Here is a 12,500-nt window from a genome sequence, read left to right on the forward strand (position 1 = left end):
CGGAGCTCCATAGCTCCATAGCCCCGGAGCTCCATAGCCCCGGAGCTCCATAGCTCCATAGCCCCGGAGCTCCATAGCCCCGGAGCTCCATAGCCCCGGAGCTCCATAGCCCCGGAGCTCCATAGCCCCGGAGCTCCATAGCCCCAGAGCTCCATACTTCCATAGCCCCAGAGCTCCATAGCTCCATACTTCCATAGCTCCAGCCGCGGAGGGTGCTGGCTGGTGGCTCCATAGCTCCATACTTCCATACTTGCAGCCACGGAGTTGGCTAAAATTGCACTAAGTGCGAAAGCCCATTCATTTACAACGGCGTGTCCACAAGGCGGCGACATTTCCCCGTTACCGGTGGCTGCGCGGCGGGTGAGTGACAGAGCTTATCCGAGCGGCTGGAACTCTGCGCCGGCGTGGTCGAGCGTGAGGCCTCGGCCCTTTGGCTGCCTGGTACCTAAAACACTTCCATTGATCCAGCCACGGAGGGTGCTGGCTGGTGGCTCCATAGCTCCATACCTCCAGAGCTCCAGAGCTCCATAGCACCAGAGCTCCATAGCTCCATAGCACCAGAGCTCCATAGCACCAGAGCTCCATAGCTCCATAGCACCAGAGCTCCATAGCTCCATAGCACCAGAGCTCCATAGCTCCATAGCACCAGAGCTCCATAGCTCCATAGCTCCATAGCACCAGAGCTCCATAGCTCCCTAGCACCAGAGCTCCATAGCTCCATAGCACCAGAGCTCCATAGCTCCATAGCACCAGAGCTCCATAGCTCCATAGCACCAGAGCTCCATAGCTCCATAGCACCAGAGCTCCATAGCTCCATAGCACCAGAGCTCCATAGCTCCATAGCACCAGAGCTCCATAGCTCCATAGCACCAGAGCTCCATAGCTCCATAGCTCCAGGGCTCCATAGCTCCATAGCTCCAGGGCTCCATAGCTCCAGGGCTCCAGGGCTCCATAGCTCCAGGGCTCCATAGCTCCATAGCACCAGAGCTCCATGGCTTCAGAGCTCCATAGCACCATAGCTCCATACCTCCAGAGCTCCAGGGCTCCATAGCTCCATAGCTCCATAGCTCCATAGCTCCATACCTCCAGAGCTCCATAGCACCAGAGCTCCATGGCTCCATAGCTCCAGCCTGGGTGGCTGGTGGCTCCATAGCTCCATACTTCCATAGCTCCAGTCAGAGAGTTGGCGAAAATTGCACTAAGTGCGAAAGCCCATTCATTTACAACGGCGTGTCCGCCAGGCGGCGACATTTCCCCGTTACCGGTGGCTGCGCGGCGGGTGAGTGACAGAGCTTATCCGAGCGGCTGGAACTCTGCGCCGGCGTGGTCGAGCGGCTGGCCTCGGTAGTTGAGGTACCAGGGGTGGGGCGGGGAGCTCCAGGCGGGTCTTGTGAGAGAGTGAAGCCGAGCGGCTGGAACTCTCGGCCGGCCTGGTCGAGCGGCTGGCCTCGGTAGTTGAGGTACCAGGGGCGGGCTGGGGAGCTCCAGGCGGGGCTTGTGAGAGAGTGAAGCCGAGCGGCTGGAACTCTGGGCCGGCCTGGTCGAGCGGCTGGCCTCGGTAGTTGAGGTACCAGGGGTGGGCTGGGGAGCTCCAGGCGGGGCTTGTGAGAGAGTGTAGCCGAGCGGCTGGAACTCTGGGCCGGCGTGGTTGAGCAGCATGCCCGCGGAGGTGGCTCTTCCATAGGCAGGGAGGGTGCTGGAGCTCCACACTTCCATAGGCAGGGAGGGTGCTGGAGCTCCACACTTCCATAGGCAGGGAGGGTGCTGGAGCTCCACACTTCCATAGGCAGGGAGGGTGCTGGAGCTCCACACTTCCATAGGCAGGGAGGGTGCTGGAGCTCCACACTTCCATAGGCAGGGAGGGTGCTGGAGCTCCACACTTCCATAGGCAGGGAGGGTGCTGGAGCTCCACACTTCCATAGGCAGGGAGGGTGCTGGAGCTCCACACTTCCATAGGCAGGGAGGGTGCTGGAGCTCCACACTTCCATAGGCAGGGAGGGTGCTGGAGCTCCACACTTCCATAGGCAGGGAGGGTGCTGGAGCTCCACACTTCCATAGGCAGGGAGGGTGCTGGAGCTCCACACTTCCATAGGCAGGGAGGGTGCTGGAGCTCCACACTTCCATAGGCAGGGAGGGTGCTGGAGCTCCACACTTCCATAGGCAGGGAGGGTGCTGGAGCTCCACACTTCCATAGGCAGGGAGGGTGCTGGAGCTCCACACTTCCATAGACAGGGAGGGTGCTGGAGCTCCACACTTCCATAGGCAGGGAGGGTGCTGGAGCTCCACACTTCCATAGGCAGGGAGGGTGCTGGAGTGTGGAGACACTTCCAGCCACGGAGCATGCTGGCACTTCCACCTTGCTTGCTAAGTCGGCGTGATCTTGCCCAAAAAGTCCCTCCTCACCTCCAGCTGGAAGTGGAAAAAAATCCTCCACCTGCTTGGCCGAGGTTCTGGAAGCCAGCAGCTCGCAGAATGTTGCCAAAGTTTCACTGGAAGGAAAAGAAAAGAGAAGACCGAGTGCGCATTTCACCTACCGCCGAATGTCCACAAGAGGGAAGTGTCACTCCGTCGCAGAATCTGCGCCGACGCACTCGGCACCCTTCGAATTTATGGTGCCGGTGCGGGTGTTCTGGGTGCAAAAAGGCCGCCCAAGTGGTAGAAAAAAATCAGACTTCGTCTCTTAGGTCGAAATTAATGCCAAGTTTTGAAATGCGCTGGCAGGGGTGGACCAGGGCCCGTTAGAAGTGCTTAGCCGAGGTCCTGGAAGCCTAACCCGGCGTGATCTTGTGCAAAAAGCCGCTGCTGAGCTCCAGCTGGAAGTGTAAAAAGAACCGGGCTGGATCAAAAAAAGAACCGGGCGGCCCGTTAAAATTGCTTAGCCGAGGTCCTGGAACCCTAACCCGGCGTGATCTTGTGCAAAAAGCCGCTGCTGAGCTCCAGCTGGAAGTGTAAAAAGAACCGGGCTGGTTCAAAAAAAGAACCGGGCGACCCGTTAGAAGTGCTTAGCCGAGGTCCTGGAAGCCTAACCCGGCGTGATCTTGTGCAAAAAGCCGCTGCTGAGCTCCAGCTGGAAGTGGAAAAAGAACCGGGCTGGATCAAAAAAGAACCGGGCGACCCGTTAAAATTGCTTAGCCGAGGTCCTGGAAGCCTAACACGGCGTGATCTTGTGCAAAAAGCCGCTCCCGAGCTCCAGCTGGAAGTGTAAAAAGAACCGGGCTGGATAAAAAAAGAACCGGGCTGGATCAAAAAAGAACCGGGGGACCCGTTAAAATTGCTTAGCCGAGGTCCTGGAAGCCTAACCCGGCGTGATCTTGTGCAAAAAGCCGCTCCCGAGCTCCAGCTGGAAGTGTAAAAAGAACCGGGCTGGATAAAAAAAGAACCGGGCTGGATCAAAAAAGAACCGGGGGACCCGTTAAAATTGCTTAGCCGAGGTCCTGGAAGCCTAACCCGGCGTGATCTTGTGCAAAAAGCCGCTCCCGAGCTCCAGCTGGAAGTGTAAAAAGAACCGGGCTGGATAAAAAAAAGAACCGGGCTGGATCAAAAAAGAACCGGGCGACCCGTTAAAATTGCTTAGCCGAGGTCCTGGAAGCCTAACACGGCGTGATCTTGTGCAAATAGCCGCTCCCGAGCTCCAGCTGGAAGTGTAAAAAGAACCAGGCTGGATAAAAAAAAGAACCGGGCTGGATCAAAAAAGAACCGGGCGACCCGTTAAAATTGCTTAGCCGAGGTCCTGGAAGCCTAACACGGCGTGTTCTTGTGCAAAAAGCCGCTCCCGAGCTCCAGCTGGAAGTGTAAAAAGAACCAGGCTGGATAAAAAAAAGAACCGGGCTGGATCAAAAAAGAACCGGGCGACCCGTTAAAATTGCTTAGCCGAGGTCCTGGAAGCCTAACACGGCGTGATCTTGTGCAAAAAGCCGCTCCAGAGCTCCAGCTGGAAGTGTAAAAAGAACCAGGCTGGATAAAAAAAAGAACCGGGCTGGATCAAAAAAGAACCGGGCGACCCGTTAAAATTGCTTAGCCGAGGTCCTGGAAGCCTAACACGGCGTGATCTTGTGCAAAAAGCCGCTCCAGAGCTCCAGCTGGAAGTGTAAAAAGAACCGGGCTGGATAAAAAAAGAACCGGGCTGGATAAAAAAAAGAACCGGGCGACCCGTTAAAATTGCTTAGCCGAGGTCCTGGAAGCCTAACACGGCGTGTTCTTGTGCAAAAAGCCGCTCCCGAGCTCCAGCTGGAAGTGTAAAAAGAACCAGGCTGGATAAAAAAAAGAACCGGGCTGGATCAAAAAAGAACCGGGCGACCCGTTAAAATTGCTTAGCCGAGGTCCTGGAAGCCTAACACGGCGTGATCTTGTGCAAAAAGCCGCTCCCGAGCTCCAGCTGGAAGTGTAAAAAGAACCAGGCTGGATAAAAAAAAGAACCGGGCTGGATCAAAAAAGAACCGGGCGACCCGTTAAAATTGCTTAGCCGAGGTCCTGGAAGCCTAACACGGCGTGTTCTTGTGCAAAAAGCCGCTCCCGAGCTCCAGCTGGAAGTGTAAAAAGAACCAGGCTGGATAAAAAAAAGAACCGGGCTGGATCAAAAAAGAACCGGGCGACCCGTTAAAATTGCTTAGCCGAGGTCCTGGAAGCCTAACACGGCGTGATCTTGTGCAAAAAGCCGCTCCCGAGCTCCAGCTGGAAGTGTAAAAAGAACCGGGCTGGATAAAAAAAGAACCGGGCTGGATAAAAAAAAGAACCGGGCGACCCGTTAAAATTGCTTAGCCGAGGTCCTGGAAGCCTAACACGGCGTGTTCTTGTGCAAAAAGCCGCTCCCGAGCTCCAGCTGGAAGTGTAAAAAGAACCGGGCTGGATAAAAAAAGAACCGGGCTGGATAAAAAAAAGAACCGGGCGACCCGTTAAAATTGCTTAGCCGAGGTCCTGGAAGCCTAACACGGCGTGTTCTTGTGCAAAAAGCCGCTCCCGAGCTCCAGCTGGAAGTGTAAAAAGAACCAGGCTGGATAAAAAAAAAGAACCGGGCTGGATCAAAAAAGAACCGGGCGACCCGTTAAAATTGCTTAGCCGAGGTCCTGGAAGCCTAACACGGCGTGATCTTGTGCAAAAAGCCGCTCCCGAGCTCCAGCTGGAAGTGTAAAAAGAACCAGGCTGGATAAAAAAAAGAACCGGGCTGGATCAAAAAAGAACCGGGCGACCCGTTAAAATTGCTTAGCCGAGGTCCTGGAAGCCTAACACGGCGTGATCTTGTGCAAAAAGCCGCTCCAGAGCTCCAGCTGGAAGTGTAAAAAGAACCGGGCTGGATAAAAAAAGAACCGGGCTGGATAAAAAAAAGAACCGGGCGACCCGTTAAAATTGCTTAGCCGAGGTCCTGGAAGCCTAACACGGCGTGTTCTTGTGCAAAAAGCCGCTCCCGAGCTCCAGCTGGAAGTGTAAAAAGAACCAGGCTGGATAAAAAAAAGAACCGGGCTGGATCAAAAAAGAACCGGGCGACCCGTTAAAATTGCTTAGCCGAGGTCCTGGAAGCCTAACCCGGCGTGATCTTGCCCGAAATTCGGCCTCTATACTTCCATTTTAGGTACCAGGCGCTCATAGTGTGTTGGTCCCACTAGTCAGTGTACTGGTCCCACTCGCTAGTGTACTGGTCCCCCTAGTCAGTGTACTCATCCAGTTACCCCCCGTTTTCCAAAACACCATCGGCACGTATAAGGGGGGGACTCCTGAGAGAGATGAGGTATATGGCAGCGCAACACCAATCCGCTCCGCGCTGGTTCCCATGTCGGCTACGGATGAATAAAACCAGCCTGTCCCCCCTGGAGCTCACGAGACACGGAATTTTTTCTAAGTGCCAACGGCTCTTCCGAGCAAACGTGTCCGCTCCGGCTGGTTCCCCCGTCGGCCTCGAATGACGAAAAATGCCGGTCTCCGCCCGGAGCTCATGACAAACGAAAAATTTTCTAAGTGCCAACGGCACTAGCGAGCGAATGTGTCCGCTCGGCGCTGGTTCCCGGGTCGAACCCGGAAGACGAAAAACGCCGGTCCTCGCCCGGAGCTCATGACAAACGAAAAATTTTCTAAGTGCCAACGGCACTAGCGAGCGAATGTGTCCGCTCGGCGCTGGTTCCCGGGTCGAACCCGGAAGACGAAAAACGCCGGTCCTCGCCCGGAGCTCATGACAAACGAAAAATTTTCTAAGTGCCAACGGCACTAGCGAGCGAATGTGTCCGCTCGGCGCTGGTTCCCGGGTCGAACCCGGAAGACGAAAAACGCCGGTCTCCGCCCGGAGCTCATGACAAACGAAAAATTTTCTAAGTGCCAACGGCACTAGCGAGCGAATGTGTCCGCTCGGCGCTGGTTCCCGGGTCGGACCCGGAAGACGAAAAACGCCGGTCTCCGCCCGGAGCTCATGACAAACGAAAAATTTTCTAAGTGCCAACGGCACTAGCGAGCGAATGTGTCCGCTCGGCGCTGGTTCCCGGGTCGAACCCGGAAGACGAAAAACGCCGGTCCTCGCCCGGAGCTCATGACAAACGAAAAATTTTCTAAGTGCCAACGGCACTAGCGAGCGAATGTGTCCGCTCGGTGCTGGTTCCCGGGTCGAACCCGGAAGACGAAAAACGCCGGTCTCCGCCCGGAGCTCATGACAAACGAAAAATTTTCTAAGTGCCAACGGCACTAGCGAGCGAATGTGTCCGCTCGGCGCTGGTTCCCGGGTCGGACCCGGAAGACGAAAAACGCCGGTCCTCGCCTGGAGGTCCCAGCAAAATCGGCGAAAAAACGACTAAGTGTCAACTTTCGAAAAAACGGCTAAGTGTCGACTTTCGAAAAAACGGCTAAGTGTCAACTTTCGAAAAAACGGCTAAGTGTCAACTTTCGAAAAAACGACTAAGTGCCCACGGCTCTGCGGGGCTTGTGAGTCCGCCCCGCGCCGGTTCGGCGGTCGGCCTCAAAAAGCAAAAAATCAGCCTCTCTCCCTGGAGCTCACCAAAAATTTGTCGAAATTTTTCTAAGTTCTCCTCGAGGTACCAGGGGGTGAGGTACCCGGGCTAAGGTGCAGTACCTTTTTTGGTCTTCAGGTGCGCCAGAGTACAATGAAATGGTCCCAGTAGTCAGTGTACTCATCGACTTTCCCCCCGTTTTCCAAAGCACCTCGTTTACGAGTATGGAGGAGATGGTGCTGGTCTCCCCACGGCGTCGGACACGCCGTCCTCGACAGCACAAGGTCGGATAGAAGACCTGGAAAGCGCCGTGGCACGCGCTGGAGGTGGGCACTTTGGCGAAAAAACGACTAAGTGTCAACTTTCGAAAAAACGACTAAGTGTCAACTTTCGAAAAAACGGCTAAGTGTCAACTTTCGAAAAAACGACTAAGTGTCACCTCTCTGAAAAAATGGCAAAGTGTCGCCTCTCTGAAAATTTTCTAAGTGCCCACGGCTCTGCGGGCTCGTGCATCCGAGCCGCGCCGGTTCTGCAACCGGCCTAGAATGACGAAAAATAACGGTCTCCTCCTGGAGCTCAGAGCCAATTGTGGCGAAAAAGTGGCAAAGTGCCCACGGCTCTGCGGGCTCGTGCATCCGACCCGCGCCGGTTCTGCAGCCGGCCTAGAATGACGAAAAATAACGGTCTCCTCCTGGAGCTCACAGCCAACTTGGCAAAAAGTTTCTAAGTGCCCACGGCCCTGCCGAGCTTTGGCGTCCGCCCAGCGCCGGTTCCGCAGTCGGCCTCGAATGACGAAAAATAACGGTCTCCTCCTGGAGCTCACAGCCAACTTGGCAAAAAGTTTCTAAGTGCCCACGGCCCTGCCGAGCTTTGGCGTCCGCCCAGCGCCGGTTCCGCAGTCGGCCTCGAATGACGAAAAATAACGGTCTCCTCCTGGAGCTCACAGCCAACTTGGCAAAAAGTTTCTAAGTGCCCACGGCCCTGCCGAGCTTTGGCGTCCGCCCAGCGCCGGTTCCGCAGTCGGCCTCGAATGACGAAAAATAACGGTCTCCTCCTGGAGCTCACAGCCAACTTGGCAAAAAGTTTCTAAGTGCCCACGGCCCTGCCGAGCTTTGGCGTCCGCCCAGCGCCGGTTCCGCAGTCGGCCTCGAATGACGAAAAATAACGGTCTCCTCCTGGAGCTCACAGCCAACTTGGCAAAAAGTTTCTAAGTGCCCACGGCCCTGCCGAGCTTTGGCGTCCGCCCAGCGCCGGTTCCGCAGTCGGCCTCGAATGACGAAAAATAACGGTCTCCTCCTGGAGCTCACAGCCAACTTGGCAAAAAGTTTCTAAGTGCCCACGGCCCTGCCGAGCTTTGGCGTCCGCCCAGCGCCGGTTCCGCAGTCGGCCTCGAATGACGAAAAATAACGGTCTCCTCCTGGAGCTCACAGCCAACTTGGCAAAAAGTTTCTAAGTGCCCACGGCCCTGCCGAGCTTTGGCGTCCGCCCAGCGCCGGTTCCGCAGTCGGCCTCGAATGACGAAAAATAACGGTCTCCTCCTGGAGCTCACAGCCAACTTGGCAAAAAGTTTCTAAGTGCCCACGGCCCTGCCGAGCTTTGGCGTCCGCCCAGCGCCGGTTCCGCAGTCGGCCTCGAATGACGAAAAATAACGGTCTCCTCCTGGAGCTCACAGCCAACTTGGCAAAAAGTTTCTAAGTGCCCACGGCCCTGCCGAGCTTTGGCGTCCGCCCAGCGCCGGTTCCGCAGTCGGCCTCGAATGACGAAAAATAACGGTCTCCTCCTGGAGCTCACAGCCAACTTGGCAAAAAGTTTCTAAGTGCCCACGGCCCTGCCGAGCTTTGGCGTCCGCCCAGCGCCGGTTCCGCAGTCGGCCTCGAATGACGAAAAATAACGGTCTCCTCCTGGAGCTCACAGCCAACTTGGCAAAAAGTTTCTAAGTGCCCACGGCCCTGCCGAGCTTTGGCGTCCGCCCAGCGCCGGTTCCGCAGTCGGCCTCGAATGACGAAAAATAACGGTCTCCTCCTGGAGCTCACAGCCAACTTGGCAAAAAGTTTCTAAGTGCCCACGGCCCTGCCGAGCTTTGGCGTCCGCCCAGCGCCGGTTCCGCAGTCGGCCTCGAATGACGAAAAATAACGGTCTCCTCCTGGAGCTCACAGCCAACTTGGCAAAAAGTTTCTAAGTGCCCACGGCCCTGCCGAGCTTTGGCGTCCGCCCAGCGCCGGTTCCGCAGTCGGCCTCGAATGACGAAAAATAACGGTCTCCTCCTGGAGCTCACAGCCAACTTGGCAAAAAGTTTCTAAGTGCCCACGGCCCTGCCGAGCTTTGGCGTCCGCCCAGCGCCGGTTCCGCAGTCGGCCTCCAATGACGAAAAATAACGGTCTCCTCCTGGAGCTCACAGCCAACTTGGCAAAAAGTTTCTAAGTGTCACATCTCTGAAAAAACGGCTAAGTGTCGACTTTCGAAAAAACGGCAAAGTGTCACATCTCTGAAAAAAACGGCTAAGTGTCGACTTTCGAAAAAACGGCTAAGTGTCAACTTTCGAAAAAACGGCTAAGTGTCGCCTCTCTGAAAAAACGGCAAAGTGTCAACTTTCGAAAAAACGACAGAGTGTCGCCTCTCTGAAAAAACGACTAAGTGTCGACTCTGAGAAAATGGCAAAGTGCCCACGGCTCTGCGGGCTCGTGCATCCGACCCGCGCCGGTTCCCCAGCCGGCCTGAAATAAGGCAAAACCAGCCTCTCCGCCTGGAGCTCAGAGCCAACTTGGCGAATATTTTCTAAGTGCCCACGGCTCTGCGTGGCTACGGCGTCTGCCCAGCGCCGGTTCCTGGGTCGAACCCCGAGGACGAGGAATGCCGGTCTCCGCCTGGAGGTCCCAGCTTAATCGGCGAAAATTTTCTAAGTGCCCACGGCTCTGCCGGGCTCGTGCATCCGACCCGCGCCGGTTCCCCAGCCGGCCTGAAATAAGGCAAAACCAGGCTCTCCCCCTGGAGCTCAGAGCCAATTGTGGCGAAAAAACGACTAAGTGTCAACTTTCGAAAAAACGACTAAGTGTCAACTTTCCAAAAAAACGGCTAAGTGTCGACTTTCGAAAAAACGGCTAAGTGTCAACTTTCGAAAAAACGACTAAGTGTCGCCTCTGAAAAAACGACTAAGTGTCGCCTCTCTGAAAAAACGACTAAGTGCCCACGGCTCTGGGGGGCTTGTGAGTCCGCCCCGCGCCGGTTCGGCGGTCGGCCTCAAAAAGCGAAAAATCAGCCTCTCTCCCTGGAGCTCACCAAAAATTTGTCGAAATTTTTCTAAGTTCTCCTCGAGGTACCAGGGGGTGAGGTACCCGGGCTAAGGTGCAGTACCTTTTTTGGTCTTCAGGTGCGCCAGAGTACAATGAAATGGTCCCAGTAGTCAGTGTACTCATCGACTTTCCCCCCGTTTTCCAAAGCACCCCGTTTACGAGTATGGAGGAGATGGTGCTGGTCTCCCCACGGCGTCGGACACGCCGTCCTCGACAGCACAAGGTCGGATAGAAGACCTGAAAAGCGCCGTGGCACGCGCTGGAGGTGTCACTGTGGCGAAAAAGTGACTAAGTGTCAACTTTCGAAAAAACGGCTAAGTGTCAACTTTCGAAAAAACGGCTAAGTGTCAACTTTCGAAAAAACGGCTAAGTGTCACCTCTCTGAAAAAACGGCAAAGTGTCAACTTTCGAAAAAACGACTAAGTGTCAACTTTCGAAAAAACGACTAAGTGTCACCTCTCTGAAAAAATGGCAAAGTGTCAACTGCGAATGTGGTGGTGCATGGAAGGAAGTGGAGGACGGCCGCCTCCTTAAACACAGGCCGAAGAGGAGCGTCAGGGCCGGCTCCTTAAACACGGACCGAGTGTCGCCCTTAACACAGACCAAGCGGAGGACGGCCGCCTCCCTAAATACAGGCCGAACCGGAGCGCGAGGGCCGCTCCTTAAACACGGACCGAGTGTCGCCCTTAACACAGACCAAGGGGAGGACGGCCGCCTCCTTAAACACAGGCCGGAGAGGAGCGTCAGGGCCAGGCTCCTCAAACATGGACCGAGTGTCGCCCTTAACACAGACCAAGGGGAGGACGGCCGCCTCCTTAAACACAGGCCGGAGAGGAGCGTCAGGGCCAGGCTCCTCAAACATGGACCGAGTGTCGCCCTTAACACAGACCAAGGGGAGGACGGCCGCCTCCTTAAACACAGGCCGGAGAGGAGCGTCAGGGCCAGGCTCCTCAAACATGGACCGAGTGTCGCCCTTAACACAGACCAAGCGGAGGACGGCCGCCTCCCTAAATACAGGCCGAACCGGAGCGCGAGTGTCGCTCCTTAAACACGGACCGAGTGGAGGACGGCCGCCTCCTTAAACACAGGCCGAACAAAATGACACAAAGTGTCAACTGCGAATGTTGTCCATCCAAGGAAGGAGCGTGATGCCCGGCCGGCTCCTTAAACACAGGCCGAGAGTCGCCCCGGACGGTCCGCCTCGCGGCGCCCGCCCGCTCGGATAAAATGACACAAAGTGTCAACTACGAATGTTGTCCATCCAAGGAAGGAGCGTGATGCCCGGCCGGCTCCTTAAACACAGGCCGAGAGTCGCCCCGGACGGTCCGCCTCGCGGCGCCCGTCTGCTCGGATAAAATGACACAAAGTGTCAACTGCGAATGTTGTCCATCCAAGGAAGGAGCGTGATGCCCGGCCGGCTCCTTAAACACAGGCCGAGAGTCGCCCCGGACGGTCCGCCTCGCGGCGCCCGCCCGCTCGGATAAAATGACACAAAGTGTCAACTACGAATGTTGTCCATCCAAGGAAGGAGCGTGATGCCCGGCCGGCTCCTTAAACACAGGCCGAGAGTCGCCCCGGACGGTCGCCTCGCGGCGCCCGTCTGCTCGGATAAAATGACACAAAGTGTCAACTACGAATGTTGTCCATCCAAGGAGGGAGCGTGATGCCCGGCCGGCTCCGAAAACACAGGCCGAGAGTCGCCCCGGACGGTCCGCCTCGCGGCGCCCGTCTGCTCGGATAAAATGACACAAAGTGTCAACTGCGAATGTTGTCCATCCAAGGAAGGAGCGTGATGCCCGGCCGGCTCCTTAAACACAGGCCGAGAGTCGCCCCGGACGGTCCGCCTCGCGGCGCCCGTCTGCTCGGATAAAATGACACAAAGTGTCAACTGCGAATGTTGTCCATCCAAGGAAGGAGCGTGATGCCCGGCCGGCTCCTTAAACACAGGCCGAGAGTCGCCCCGGACGGTCCGCCTCGCGGCGCCCGCCCGCTCGGATAAAATGACACAAAGTGTCAACTACGAATGTTGTCCATCCAAGGAAGGAGCGTGATGCCCGGCCGGCTCCTTAAACACAGGCCGAGAGTCGCCCCGGACGGTCGCCTCGCGGCGCCCGTCTGCTCGGATAAAATGACACAAAGTGTCAACTACGAATGTTGTCCATCCAAGGAGGGAGCGTGATGCCCGGCCGGCTCCGAAAACACAGGCCGAGAGTCGCCCCGGACGGTCCGCCTCGCGGCGCCCGTCTGCTCGGATAAAATGACACAAAGTGTCAACTGCGAATGT

This window comes from Syngnathus leptorhynchus, unplaced genomic scaffold (genome assembly GCF_054491065.1).
Source record: "Syngnathus leptorhynchus isolate UIUO unplaced genomic scaffold, UIUO_Slep HiC_scaffold_42, whole genome shotgun sequence".
Taxonomy (NCBI): domain Eukaryota; kingdom Metazoa; phylum Chordata; class Actinopteri; order Syngnathiformes; family Syngnathidae; genus Syngnathus; species Syngnathus leptorhynchus.